Below are 12,438 nucleotides of genomic sequence, written 5' to 3' on the forward strand. Positions count from 1 at the left end.
ACTGCTGGGGGTGGGGGTGGTGGTAGACATGAGTGGGGGCCTGGTGGAGGCTGCCCCTGTACTGCTGGGGGGTGGGGGTGGTGGTAGACATGGGTGGGGGCCTGGTGGAGGCTGCCCCTGCACTGCTGGGTGGTGGGGGTGATGGGAGACATGAGTGGGGGCCTGGTGGAGGTTGCCCCTGGTGGCTGGGGCTGGGGGTGGTGGTAGACATGGGTGGGGGCCTGGTGGAGGCTGCCCCTGGTGGTTGGGTGGTGGGGGTGATAGGGGACATGAGTGGGGGCCTGGTGGAGGGTGCCCCTGCACTGCTGGGGGGTGGGGGTGGTGGTAGACATGAGTGGGGGCCTGGTGGAGGCTGTCCCTGCACTGTAGGGGGGTGGGGATGGTGGTAGACATGGGTGGGGGCCTGGTGGAGGCTGCCCCTGGTGGCTGGGGGTGGGGGTGATAGGGGACATGAGTGGGGGCCTGGTGGAGGCTGCCCCTGCACTGCTGGGGGGTGGGGGTGGTGGTAGACATGTGTGGGGGCCTGGTGGAGGCTGCCCCTGCACTGCTGGGGGTGGGGGTGGTGGTAGACATGGGTGGGGGCCTGGTGGAGGCTGCCCCTGGTGGCTGGGGGGTGGGGGCGATAGGGGACATGAGTGGGGGCCTGGTGGAGGCTACCCCTGCACTGCTGGGGGGTGGGGGTGATGGGAGACATGGGTGTGGCCTGGTGGAGGCTGCCCCTGCACTGCTGGGGGGTGGGGGTGATGGGTGACATGAGTGGGGGCCTGGTGGAGGCTGCCCCTGGTGGCTGGGGGGGTGGGGGTGGTGGTAGACATGGGTGGCGGCCTGCTGGAGGCTGCCCCTGGTGGCTGGGGGGTGGGGGTGCAGGGAGACATGAGTTGGACATGAGTGGGGGCCTGGTGGAGGCTGCCCCTGGTGGCTGGGGGGTGGGGGTGATGGGAGACATGGGTGGGGGCCTGGTGGAGGCTGCCCCTGGTGGCTGGGGGGTGGGGGTGATGTAGACATGAGTGGGGGCCTGGTGGAGGCTGCCCCTGGTGGCTGGGGGGTGGGGGTGGTGGTAGACATGGGTGGGGGCCTGGTGGAGGCTGCCCCTGCACTGCTGGGGTGTGGGGGTAATGGGTGACATGAGTGGGGGCCTTGTGGAGGCTGCCCCTGGTGGCTGGGGGGTGGGGGTGATGGAAGACATCGGTGGGGGCCTGGTGGAGGCTGCCCCTGGTGGCTGGGGGGTGGGGGTGATAGGGGACATGAGTGGGGGCCTGGTGGAGACTGCCCCTGCACTGGGGGGTGGGGGTGGTGGTAGACATGAGTGGGGGCCTGGTGGAGGCTGCCCCTGCACTGCTGGGGGGTGGGGGTGGTGGTAGACATGGGTGTGGGCCTGGTGGAGGCTGCCCCTGGTGGCTGGTGCGTGGGGGTGATAGGGGACATGAGTGGGGGCCTGGTGGAGGCTGCCCCTGCACTGCTGGGGGGTGGGAGACATGAGTGGGGGCCTGGTGGAGGCTGCCCCTGCACTGCTGGGGGGTGGGGGTGGTGGGAGACATGAGTGGGGGCCTGGTGGAGGCTGCCCCTGGTGGCTGGGGGGTGGGGGTGATGGGAGACATGTGTTGGTGATAAGTAGTGCAAGGTGACATGTGGGTTGGCTGGTGGGCATGGCCATGGTGGATGGGTTGCCTGTGGGACATGAGCAGGGGTGCAGGGTAGTACCCTGTGGTGTGTGCTGCCTGCAGGGGCCGTGGAGGGTGTAGAGAGAACACCTGGGAGGACCCACATGGCCAAATCATGTGTAGCATTCCCCGGCACCACCGAAATACACGTACCCTGCTGAAATCGCGTGTGAATCTTCCCGCGCACCTCGGAATACACGTACCCAGGCCAATCGCGTGTGGAACTTCCCGCGCACCCCGAAGTACACGTACCCAGGCCAATTGCGTGTGGAACTTCCCACGCACCCCCACCTACCCAGGCCAATTGCGTGTGGAACTTCCCGCGCACCCCGTAGTACACGTACCCAGGCTAATCGCGTGTGGAACTTCCCGCGCACCCCAAAGTACACGTACCCAGGCCAATCGCGTGTGGAACTTCCCGCGCACCCAGGGACATGCGCATACGCTATTATTCACACAGCGGGTGTCCATGTTTGTCGGTGCCCCTTTGCACCTCATTTGTCCTAGAGGGCCACTGTATGGCCCATTCATCATGGCTGTGTATGGGTGCTTTTTGTTAGCGCACATTTTGGCGCACATTTTTTTCAGTCGCAGGGGCGCTACCGCCTGCTTTCTTGTGGCGTACTTGTTTGGCCCTGTGCGTGTCTTTGACCGTGCGCTGGTTTGCCCTATTCGATTCCATGAATACGGGTTGTAGGCGAGCGTGTGGGCGTTCCGCGCACTTGCCTCATGTACTTCCCCCGTGACGCCCATATTTTCAGGCGGTGTTCCCCATTCCGAGTGTTACGCCCCATGTTCCGCCTACTTTTGTGATGTGCGCCGCGCTATGTGCGATTTCGCAGTGGCCGTGGCGCACGCTGTTGGATGACCTGTGCGCCGGCGTGCGCGGCCCACATTTTTAGCGCACATCCAATGTTTTTCTCACGCATGGAGTTCCATGAATCGATGTGCGCAGGTTTCCCTGCGCTTTTCGCACTTGCACTGCGATTTTCGCACTTTTACTGCGATTCGCACGTTTTGGCACCTCTGCGCGGGAATTTTCGCCGCACATTAATTCCATGAATCGACCCCTTAGACTGTTCTTAAACGCCTCAACTCAGCCTTTCATCCTTCTGAGGTCCATAAATGAGTCCCGACACAGGTTGGATGATATCGGGTGTAGATTTGTCTATATAAAGCGCTTAAGCGCAAGTGCCATATAATAACACATCATTATCATTTGGTAATGGACATCTGCTTGCATTCACAGTAATTTGATAATATGGGCCTATACACACTGATCTTAACACTACATATGGCGCTCCATTCTTGCATGAAATGTACATCACATTATAGTGATATTGTAACCATATTTTTTGTAGTGAAACAATGCTATGTGATGTCACTTCCTGTTTTGTCAATGGGTGAAAGGTTGTGTTCCATCACTTCCCGCGATATCACTTCTGGGTGGGGTCAAATGACATAACTTCCTGTGATGTCTTCAGGGGGTCAAGGGTCGTGTGATGTCACACCCGCTACCCCTGGCATTTTGATGAAATGACGTCCCTGAATTAGGCCCAAGTCTGCGTCGCTGTCACCTGGCAGCCAGCGTCCTCATCATCTAATCGAGGACATGGCAGGTGGAAACACCAGCCCTCCTGAGTAAGGCCTCTGAAGACGGCCCTGTTTGCCCAGCAAGTACACTCACTCGATCGCCGCTGCTGCTGTGGAGAGGGTTGGAGCTCTCTCCCTTACTGCAGGAGCTGCCTGCGCCCCTCCTCCTCTGAGGGAGAATCATGTCCCTTACTTCGACTGCACGAGACAGATGCTTTGTGCTACATGCCTCGGTAAACCCAGCCACCTGATATAGTGGTTTTACCCTTTGATGTGCCTACCTCCTGGAGGCTCTCACCATATAGCGCTTCTGATTGCCACCACCTGACTTTGTCACAGATGCAAACCCACATTGTGGCCTGCCTCTTAAATGACTGCCGCACTTTCCAATTAGGCCCGAGGCTGCGTCGCTGTCACCTGGCAACCATCGTCATCATCCAATCGAGGATTCTGGCAGGCGGAAACGCCGGATCACCTGAGTAAGGCCCCTGAAGAAGGCCCTTTTTCCCCTGTCAGCCTCAGGTTGGCTATGTTACTGGTAACAACAGCCTCGGCCCTTTGAGCAGCCCATCACACGCACTCTGTATAAGGTACTCTCCTTTGATTTATCAGTGCTGCCTCTCGCGAGCGACTCATCTTGACTGTTTCTCATCCATATGTGGCCGCATCCTCCTGGTGATCGCCAACTCGTGTTTGAACTTTTACCATGCCGCAAAAAATAGCACAATTTTCATGTTTTACCACTTTTACTGTTGATGGCCATTGAGGGCCTTGATTTTTAGCCATAACCTAGACAGACTATAATTATTGCTCCATATTAAGCCTACCTATCATGCATCACTCGGCCTAGCTTATAAACGGCACAGTACGAGCTCTAATCTATATGCATTGCTGGTACCCCTATTATAGACTGTTTCCCACTACCATAACCTACAATATTGAATTTTCTTGGTCTGAATGATACATAGAATTGAATGTTCACGGCACTACCTTGATTGTACCATTATCCTTTGATTTTTTTACCCACTGTTATACCGATTTATTCCAACTCCGGATTGCCATAATTTTCCTACAATTACCAGCAGCAATCTACATGTGGTCGCTCTGTGCCTACCAAGCTTGTTATCCTAGTATCTGATCACCTAATGATCACCTGTGACTATGTATGTCACTAGCAGAAACCAAGTTTTGCCTAGCCTTCTTACCCTGGTCACTATCATTAGCATCAGCAACCTCCCACCCATAAACCTATCCACTAGTGTGAACTTGCATACCCTTACACCAGAGAGCAGTACTATAATGGCCAAGCAATCCAAGCATGCTCACCATATTACACTCACCCACTTCCTCCCACCTTTGAGCCTGCCAACATTGTTCAAACCCAACCCATTCCTTCCCCGTTGAAGACCATGCATACCTTGCTACCCCCCAGAATTTCAATGCTGCCCATAGTAACCCCCACCAACAGCCTCTACAACCTGCCACTAGACATCCCTCAAGCCACTTTGACCATCAGCCCTGATACCACTCCTGAACCCATGCTTACCCCCACACTACGGCTGCCCAATCTTCCATCCTCTACAACCAGCCGCAATGCTAGGCTTGGCACCAGACTTGGGAAAACCTACAAGATTCCAGCTGACCCTTTGCCATCCAATAATCCACCTGAGCTTGCACCCCAAACAAAACCTAAATGTGTAAAGAAGATCAGAATAGTCTCTGTCGCACCTATACTCTCCACTCACAGCAATAACCCTACTGTCATCCTTGGGGCACTGATCAATGCCAGGTCCCTGGTCACCCATGCAGTAGACATTGCAGAGCTAATTCTAGAAAAGAAACTAGACTTCCTTGCAATTACGGAGAGGTGGTTACAGGCAGCAGCTGGACCCTCCCTCCTTTTAGCTATCCCTGAAAACTATGCGGTCCTCAGATCGGATAGAGAATCCTCCAGAGGAGGCATGGTGGCATTCATAGGTAAAACTACATTGGGACTCAGAATTGTCTCACACACACCCACTAAATCATGCAAACTAATGACTGTGAAAGTTCCCCTCACAAAATCACAGACTATTACAATACATCTAATGTATAGACCCCCCAGACCCTTGGGCTCCTTCGAAGATGAAATCAATTCACTTCTTTCTACCAAAACTAAACCCTTGTCTCAAACTCCATACCAGGTGATTTCAATTTAGGCTTGTAAGACTATTTTATTTAGCATTTGTATGCAGTGCCTCTGCATGGGTTTAATGCATTGCTATATTGTGGTACAGCAAGGCATGTGTTGCCAGTGTGACATGGATATGTATATGAAGACAGGCTATTCAGTCAAAAACGATTTCTACATCTAAAATGCAAACAATTTTTTTTTACATGTAAAATGCACATTTTTTTTCTTTTCTCATCTGAAATGCCTCTGTTGCAGGAGACACATTAGAGGATTAATGAATTGACACCATTAACCGTACTAACATAATTCTAACTTTTAATATTGTAATGTGTTCTCCAGTGCAAAATGAGGCAGGCTGAAACTCACACTAGACTGTGTGCAGATTTTTTTTTCTCTCTCTGTGCTCTGTCCACAGTATTTGCAGGAAGCAAAAACTTGAATAAGCAGGAAGTTAGTTTTGTTACAGTTGCTTGCTGTAAAAGTAAGCCATTGTTCAAGAGAAGGAGGGTAGGACATGATAGAATTTTATTGGTTGAACTCGTTTTGTAGGCTGTAAAAGAGCTTATCTGATGAATCTCGGAGAGAAAGAAAGGGAGCAGGCATTTGGCACAGCTCGGAGAAAGACTCGGCTGGTGTGGCTGGGGAGTTTCCTGATTGAGAAGAAGGTCCCAGTGCACTGCTACACAGGTTGGGAAATTCCAGTCAATAAGCCCTGGCTTGAGTGACGGCAGATGCACGTCCTCGCTGGGGTGATTTAAGAGGGGGCACTGAGCCATTTCCAGAAGGCGACCAGCCTGAGGAATTTGCATGCAGCACAAGCTTGGTAAATATATAGCAGAGTGCGGGGCGGTGTGTGTGTGCGAAACCTATTCAGGCAGAGTAGAAGAGGAAATTCCTGGATTTAATCAACATGTCTAATATTGCAAATTGAGTGTTCTCTTGCTGTATTCCTTTTCATTTTGTTACAGAGAAAGTAAAGTGAATATTTCTACTGCTGTGAAACTTCCAGTTATGTCTGTAAAAAGGGTAAGATGGTGTTGAAATGCAATTGTTTATAATACACTAAAATATCTGAAAACAGACGGGTAGTGTGTTTTTTTTTTTATTTTTTTTATTTTCTTGGTGCATCTATCATTATAGCACTGGTAATATGGGGAAGATTTTAGACAGTGCATTTGTCAATTTTCATGTAGATAAAACAGAAAGAACAAGGTAGCTAAAAATCAGACTTGGCAGTGAAATAGCTGTGTGCATGGTTCCACTCAGTATATGTGTGTGTGACATTTGAGTGGGACATAATGGAATAGTCTGCTGGAGGTAAATGAGTCAGCAGAGAGACTTCTGGATATAGTTCACTAATGCAAATAAATTAATGATATAGCACATGATTTAACTCGCTGGTGTAGATAAATCAGTGAGAACAGCCCAAGGTGGCACTCCATATGAAAATGTGGTGTTTCTGAAATGTAGGCCTGAGGTCTCTCTAGTGATCACACGAACAATCTAAACAAAAATAAGGTGATCTGGATGTTGGGGCCACAAATAAAACAAAGAAATCATGCCCACAAGTAAAAATTCACACCAACTAAATATATCTGTGTACTGAAATAATGCTCACCACTATACTACCATAATACCAACCCAATCTAAATATAAGGAGTGATTATTGCTAAATTACTTTTATTTTTGGCGGTAAGAAAATACCGCTAGGCCCCAAATCTACACAGAATACCCAACATATTTATGGTGCATTGCAGGCCGGGAAAGTGATCACAGAACACCTACTGGGCGTGGCAAGTGTGCCTCACACTGCCATCTGTACATAAAAGGGAATCCATTTCATAATAGCAGTGTGTCACTAAAAACAAATTTCAGAATGTCACAAAGAGAAACCACATTCTCAGACCTAGTGCAATATTTAGAGGCAAAGTTATTTGCACATGGGACGTGGTCATCGAATAGTACCTCAGAATAGCATGACTGCATTCAGGGTGAGGTGCAGAAAGAAAAACTAGACAATATTTTTGCAGGAGGCAGCATTATTCAGGTCTGCCTTACAAAGTTATTGAATGCAGCCGATAAAAATGCAGAGAAAGATTGTCTAATACGGCTATGCGCCAAGATCTGGTTTATTTTGTATAGGTCCCTGCGAATGCAGGAAAATGATACCCAGCTAATTAACAGGTTAAAGACTGACTTAGATGGGGCAAGTAAGAAAGAGGACATGTTAAGAACAGAGTTGGATGTATGCCAAAAAGACATGCAGTTAAAATGCAAAGATTTTGATGCTCAATTGTCCAAAAGCAAGAAACAGCTTGAGGACAGTGAACAAGAATTGGTACACTTAAAAGCATTAGTGGACCACACTAGACAAGATAAAGATGAGGTGGTTTCAGAGATGCAAGTTTTACAAAAAGAAAATTTAGAAAAAGAAAGTGACCTCAAAATGTAGAACAACAGGTGATTAAAATGCTTCAAGAAAGAGACAAGAGAAATACGGAATTTAATGAATGCCAAATGCAAATGAGCGACATGCAGGAGGTTTTTAATAAAATCAGTGATGAAAACAACTTTTTGCAAAACGAAGCAGACAGGCTCCTTAAAAAGTGTAAGGACTTAGAACAGCAATTGTGCATTTCTCGGTCCCAGGAGAGGCGGCAGGGTACTACATTCAATAGAGTGGAGGTGAATTCTATTTCTACCCAAAGAGCTAGTGCTCCAGTGACTGGGCCGGTGACTGAACTTGGTTGCAGTGCCCTTGGGGGATTTGTTACTCCCATTGGGGGCCGCCACCCATCCCATACACCTGGAACCAGGGTTGAGTCACCATGTAGTGCAACTCCATGCATTGCAACCAGTAGGCCCATAGAGATAATGAAATCTATTAAAGCCCTGATCAAACCATTTAAAAAAGGAGGGGAGTGCTGCATTGAGCATCACTTAGAAGTGGTTCATGACATCTCTAAAGCCCTCCAGATCCCTAAGGAACAGTACAGGCAGTATTTTCATTTAACTTTAGATGCTCCGACGGCCAGCATCATAAGGGGATTAAATGAACAGCAGAATATGACATGGGCGGAGTTTGAAAAATAAATTAGGCGTCATTTTTCTCCTTTCCAGTCATTACAGGAGGCAAAGAAAGTTGCTTACAAAATCACTGCTGGGCCTAATACAATCCCTCGCCAGTTTTTACAAGACTTAAAAAGAGCATTCTCCCGCTTTGATGTATCTTTGACCCCAATTCTAATGAATTTAAAACTGCCTACTTCTATGGGCTACAGAAAGACATCATATCTTAATTGGTCCGTGAATTTGATCGTGACAAGTCCCTTGAGTGGATTGTACATCAAAGCACAAAACTATATGAGGTACTCTATTGTCAGGGTAGAGAAAGTGATAAAATGAAAGATACTAGACCTAAATCTAAAGAACCCTCAGCAACAGTGATGGAAATCAGGTCAGCCAAAATGTCCCTTGAATCTGCTCAAAGTCTAGGTAAAAATAATTTGGCACCTGAACAAAGGTTTAATCAACAAAGGTCATCACACTCTGCACCAATGTTTCAATCACATGATCCTAGTAATAGGGAGAGCTATATCAGCCCTAGGTATTTAGGAGATAGGCCCCGGGCAGGCTATCGGCCTGATATGTCCAATATGAACAATAACCAGAGACAAAATCAAGATCAAAGAAATGATGGTCCCTACCAGACATTGGGGACACAGAGCAAATTTGATCCCAACACCATGATATATGGTAATCAGGATCGATCCCGATATGTGGATCGATTTGCTGATAATGGGAATCAACATAGGAGCCAGTAACCACAACATGAGAGACAGAACATGAGACAGAACATGAATTACACCCCACGGCAGTAGAATGATTCCCCACCAGGGGACTATAACCAAAGGATGGCCGCACCCCGCTCCCCTCCACAAATGAATCAATAGTTCAGAAACCATCCTGAGAGGTATCAGAATAGATGCAATCAGGGAGAAAACAACGAATATCGATCTAGGCCACAGAGAGAGGATTCTAGGGAGATGGAAAGATTCCAGTGTCTCGAGGCCCAAGTGAAAATGTTGGCTGAACAAATAGATAGGCTCTGTACAGTACAAAAACAGCCATCAAAGGAGGGGGCAGATGGCCATAGCAATGACCGGGAAGCTTCTGAAAAGTGACTAAGTACTCAGGATACATACAGCGCCGAAAAGACAGATTGCTCTGATGGATTTTTGCATAATGACTCTGAGATGTCTAATGATTTAAAAGTGAAAATTCCAGTAAATGAACATGTAACAGAAAGTGCAAATACTTCTAAAAGAGAGGTACGGTTTAACCTAGAGCTAAATCAAACATTGAAGATTTGTACAAAGGAAATAAGAAAACCTGAAACTCCAAAAGAACAAAGAGACAGATTTAAGAAAAATGACTCATGCATGGGGAATACCAGTAAACAGGGAGTAAGTGGGGAGGCTATAATTTCTTCCCTGGCCACAGAACAATGACCAAACAAAGGCAGAAAAAGGAAATACTCAAAAGGAGGGTACAGGTCAATCACCTGAAGAATTCTTTCAGCCACATATTTTTGAAGAGGCTGAAAGGGCTGGTACCACACTAAATGATCACAAATGCACAGAATTAAACAATGACAGATTGCTGAATTATGTTGTTACACATGTTCAATTGGAGGGTTGTAATGTGGCCCCTGATGATACCTGTATGGAAAGGCAAACAGTGGCCACACTCCAAAAAACCTCTGAACATGGAGAAATGAATAAAGTCTATCACGCAGAAATGGACAAAAAGGAGGGAAAAATGTATTTCCATTTACCAATGTGTTTAGCCAAAAGTGAAAAAGGCCTGAGAAAGGTGAGCCCCGAAATCAGTAAGAATTCACACTTCTTATGTGTGTTAGAGGAAGTTGAAGACAGGTATTATGCTCCCATCACTGTAGAAGAAAAATACCAAACATTTGCAATGATTGACACTGGCGCACAGGCCACAATTATGTCTAAGGAGCTGGTAAAGAGTATCAATGAAGGGAGATCCCCACAGAATCAGATCACGGTGAAGGAAAATCAAGGTCCAGTGCATAACTTTAACGGGGAGGAGGTGCCCATTATAGGTATAACTGAGGTTGACATAAAAATAGGAAAACACAGAATGAAACAAGAGGTATTAATCACATCTCTTTGTGAAATTCCATTTCTGATGGGGACAGATTGCCTGAAAAGATTGTCTCCTCTCATAGATGGGGTAAATGGAGTGCTGTAGTCCTTAACCAAAAAAACATTGATACCTAAGAAACTAAAATCACAAAACAGCAACATAAATGAATGCCAAAACAAATGATGCAGTGGAGGTATGTCTCCAGAATAGTTGCATGCCTAGTGTCACTGTTATATTAATGTGTCAAGACAAAATGCAGAGCGACAATGAATAACTACCTGTACAAATATACTTGGACCCAAGGAAAAAATGGCAGACTGCCATAGATGAGCACACCTTACTTTTTTATTTAAAGGAAAAGACATACAAACAGGATACTGCTCCCAAACTAGGTTCAGAAAAACACATTACCACTCTTGCTGAAATACACATGGAAGATGCGCAACCATGGGTTCATGTTGGTATAAGTGACTGTTTTAAAACAATAAAAGCCACTTTAGCGCTTGAACAGGAAAGGAGCTTCATTAATGAGAAATGGTTGCAAAAAAAAAATGGAGAGGGAGGAGATCCCAAAATTTAGGATTAAAAACCAGTATGTTTCTGGGTTGGATAGTGAGTGGAGCACAAAATGAATTTTACATGGGCAATGACATCATGCACAGAATTTGTATGGTGTTGATTTTCTTAATCAAAAAAATATGGTCACGCCTTGGTGGGCCGGTACCTGAATTTGAAGACAAAAGAAGGGCTTATCACTGTGCACAACTGGTCCCTTATGCAATTGAATTACAAATGAGGAAAGATGCTATTATCCCTGCATTTACCAAACAGTTTGCAATAACACTGAAATGCAAAAATGAACAGCAGATGAAAGATTCTGATGCATTTGTGTGCCTGAATGAATCCATGAAACATCAAGGCCTGGATTATGAATACATTCCATTGGTAGATATTGGTGAAGGGTCTGTAAAAGTTATGATTAATAATAAAAGTTGCCAAGATATTAATTTAAAGGAAAATTCCCCATTAGGAATGGCCATACAAAAATCACATTATACTGCAGATCTAAATAACATGGTGATTGGAAATATCCCTGAAATGTATGTAGATGCCAAGGGTGAGTTGCCAGAATACCTGGACTCTCAGCCCAAAGGAATATTTAAAATTAATTCTATGTACCCTTATGATTCAAGTGAGACAGTGTGCTGTTATCAAGAGAATTGTGTAACATTTGACTTAAGTGAAAATGAAATGGAAAATCAGCCCATTGAAATGGAAGCTGATATGCCAAAACATGTAAAAGTGGCAGCTTTACAAAGAGACACAGCCACACAGCTAGAGGAAAGTGCTGAGATTCCCCTACAGAACATTTTACAGAATTTTCCAAAATGGTAGAAGAGCAGATCTTATTAGCGGATGCGTGTGACAACAATGAGGATAGAAATTAATTGAGGAAGATATTTATGGAATTTAAAGATGTATTTGCAAAAGACGCTTATGATTGCGGGCTAACTAATTTACATGTGGCCACACTTCCGGAAGGGTGTAGCAGAAGTCTAGTATTTGTACGCCAGGATAGACTACCGCTGGCATGTTTAGAATCATTGGCAGAGATTATTACAAATTTAGAATTGCGAGGAATCATCAGGCCTATCCATAGCACATCCAACACGCCCATTTTAGGTGTGTTAAAGCCAAATGGTCAATGGCGGCTATGTGCAGATTTGAGGGAGTTAAATAAAAGAGTACCAGTGTCCAGATGGCCACTGCCATTCATTGATCAGGGCCTAGCTCAGGTACATGGTTCAAAAGTGTTTACCACATTAGTTCTCACCT

This window comes from Ambystoma mexicanum, chromosome 8 (genome assembly GCF_040938575.1).
Source record: "Ambystoma mexicanum isolate Mex_15411 chromosome 8, UKY_AmexF1_1, whole genome shotgun sequence".
In the NCBI taxonomy this organism is placed as follows: domain Eukaryota; kingdom Metazoa; phylum Chordata; class Amphibia; order Caudata; family Ambystomatidae; genus Ambystoma; species Ambystoma mexicanum.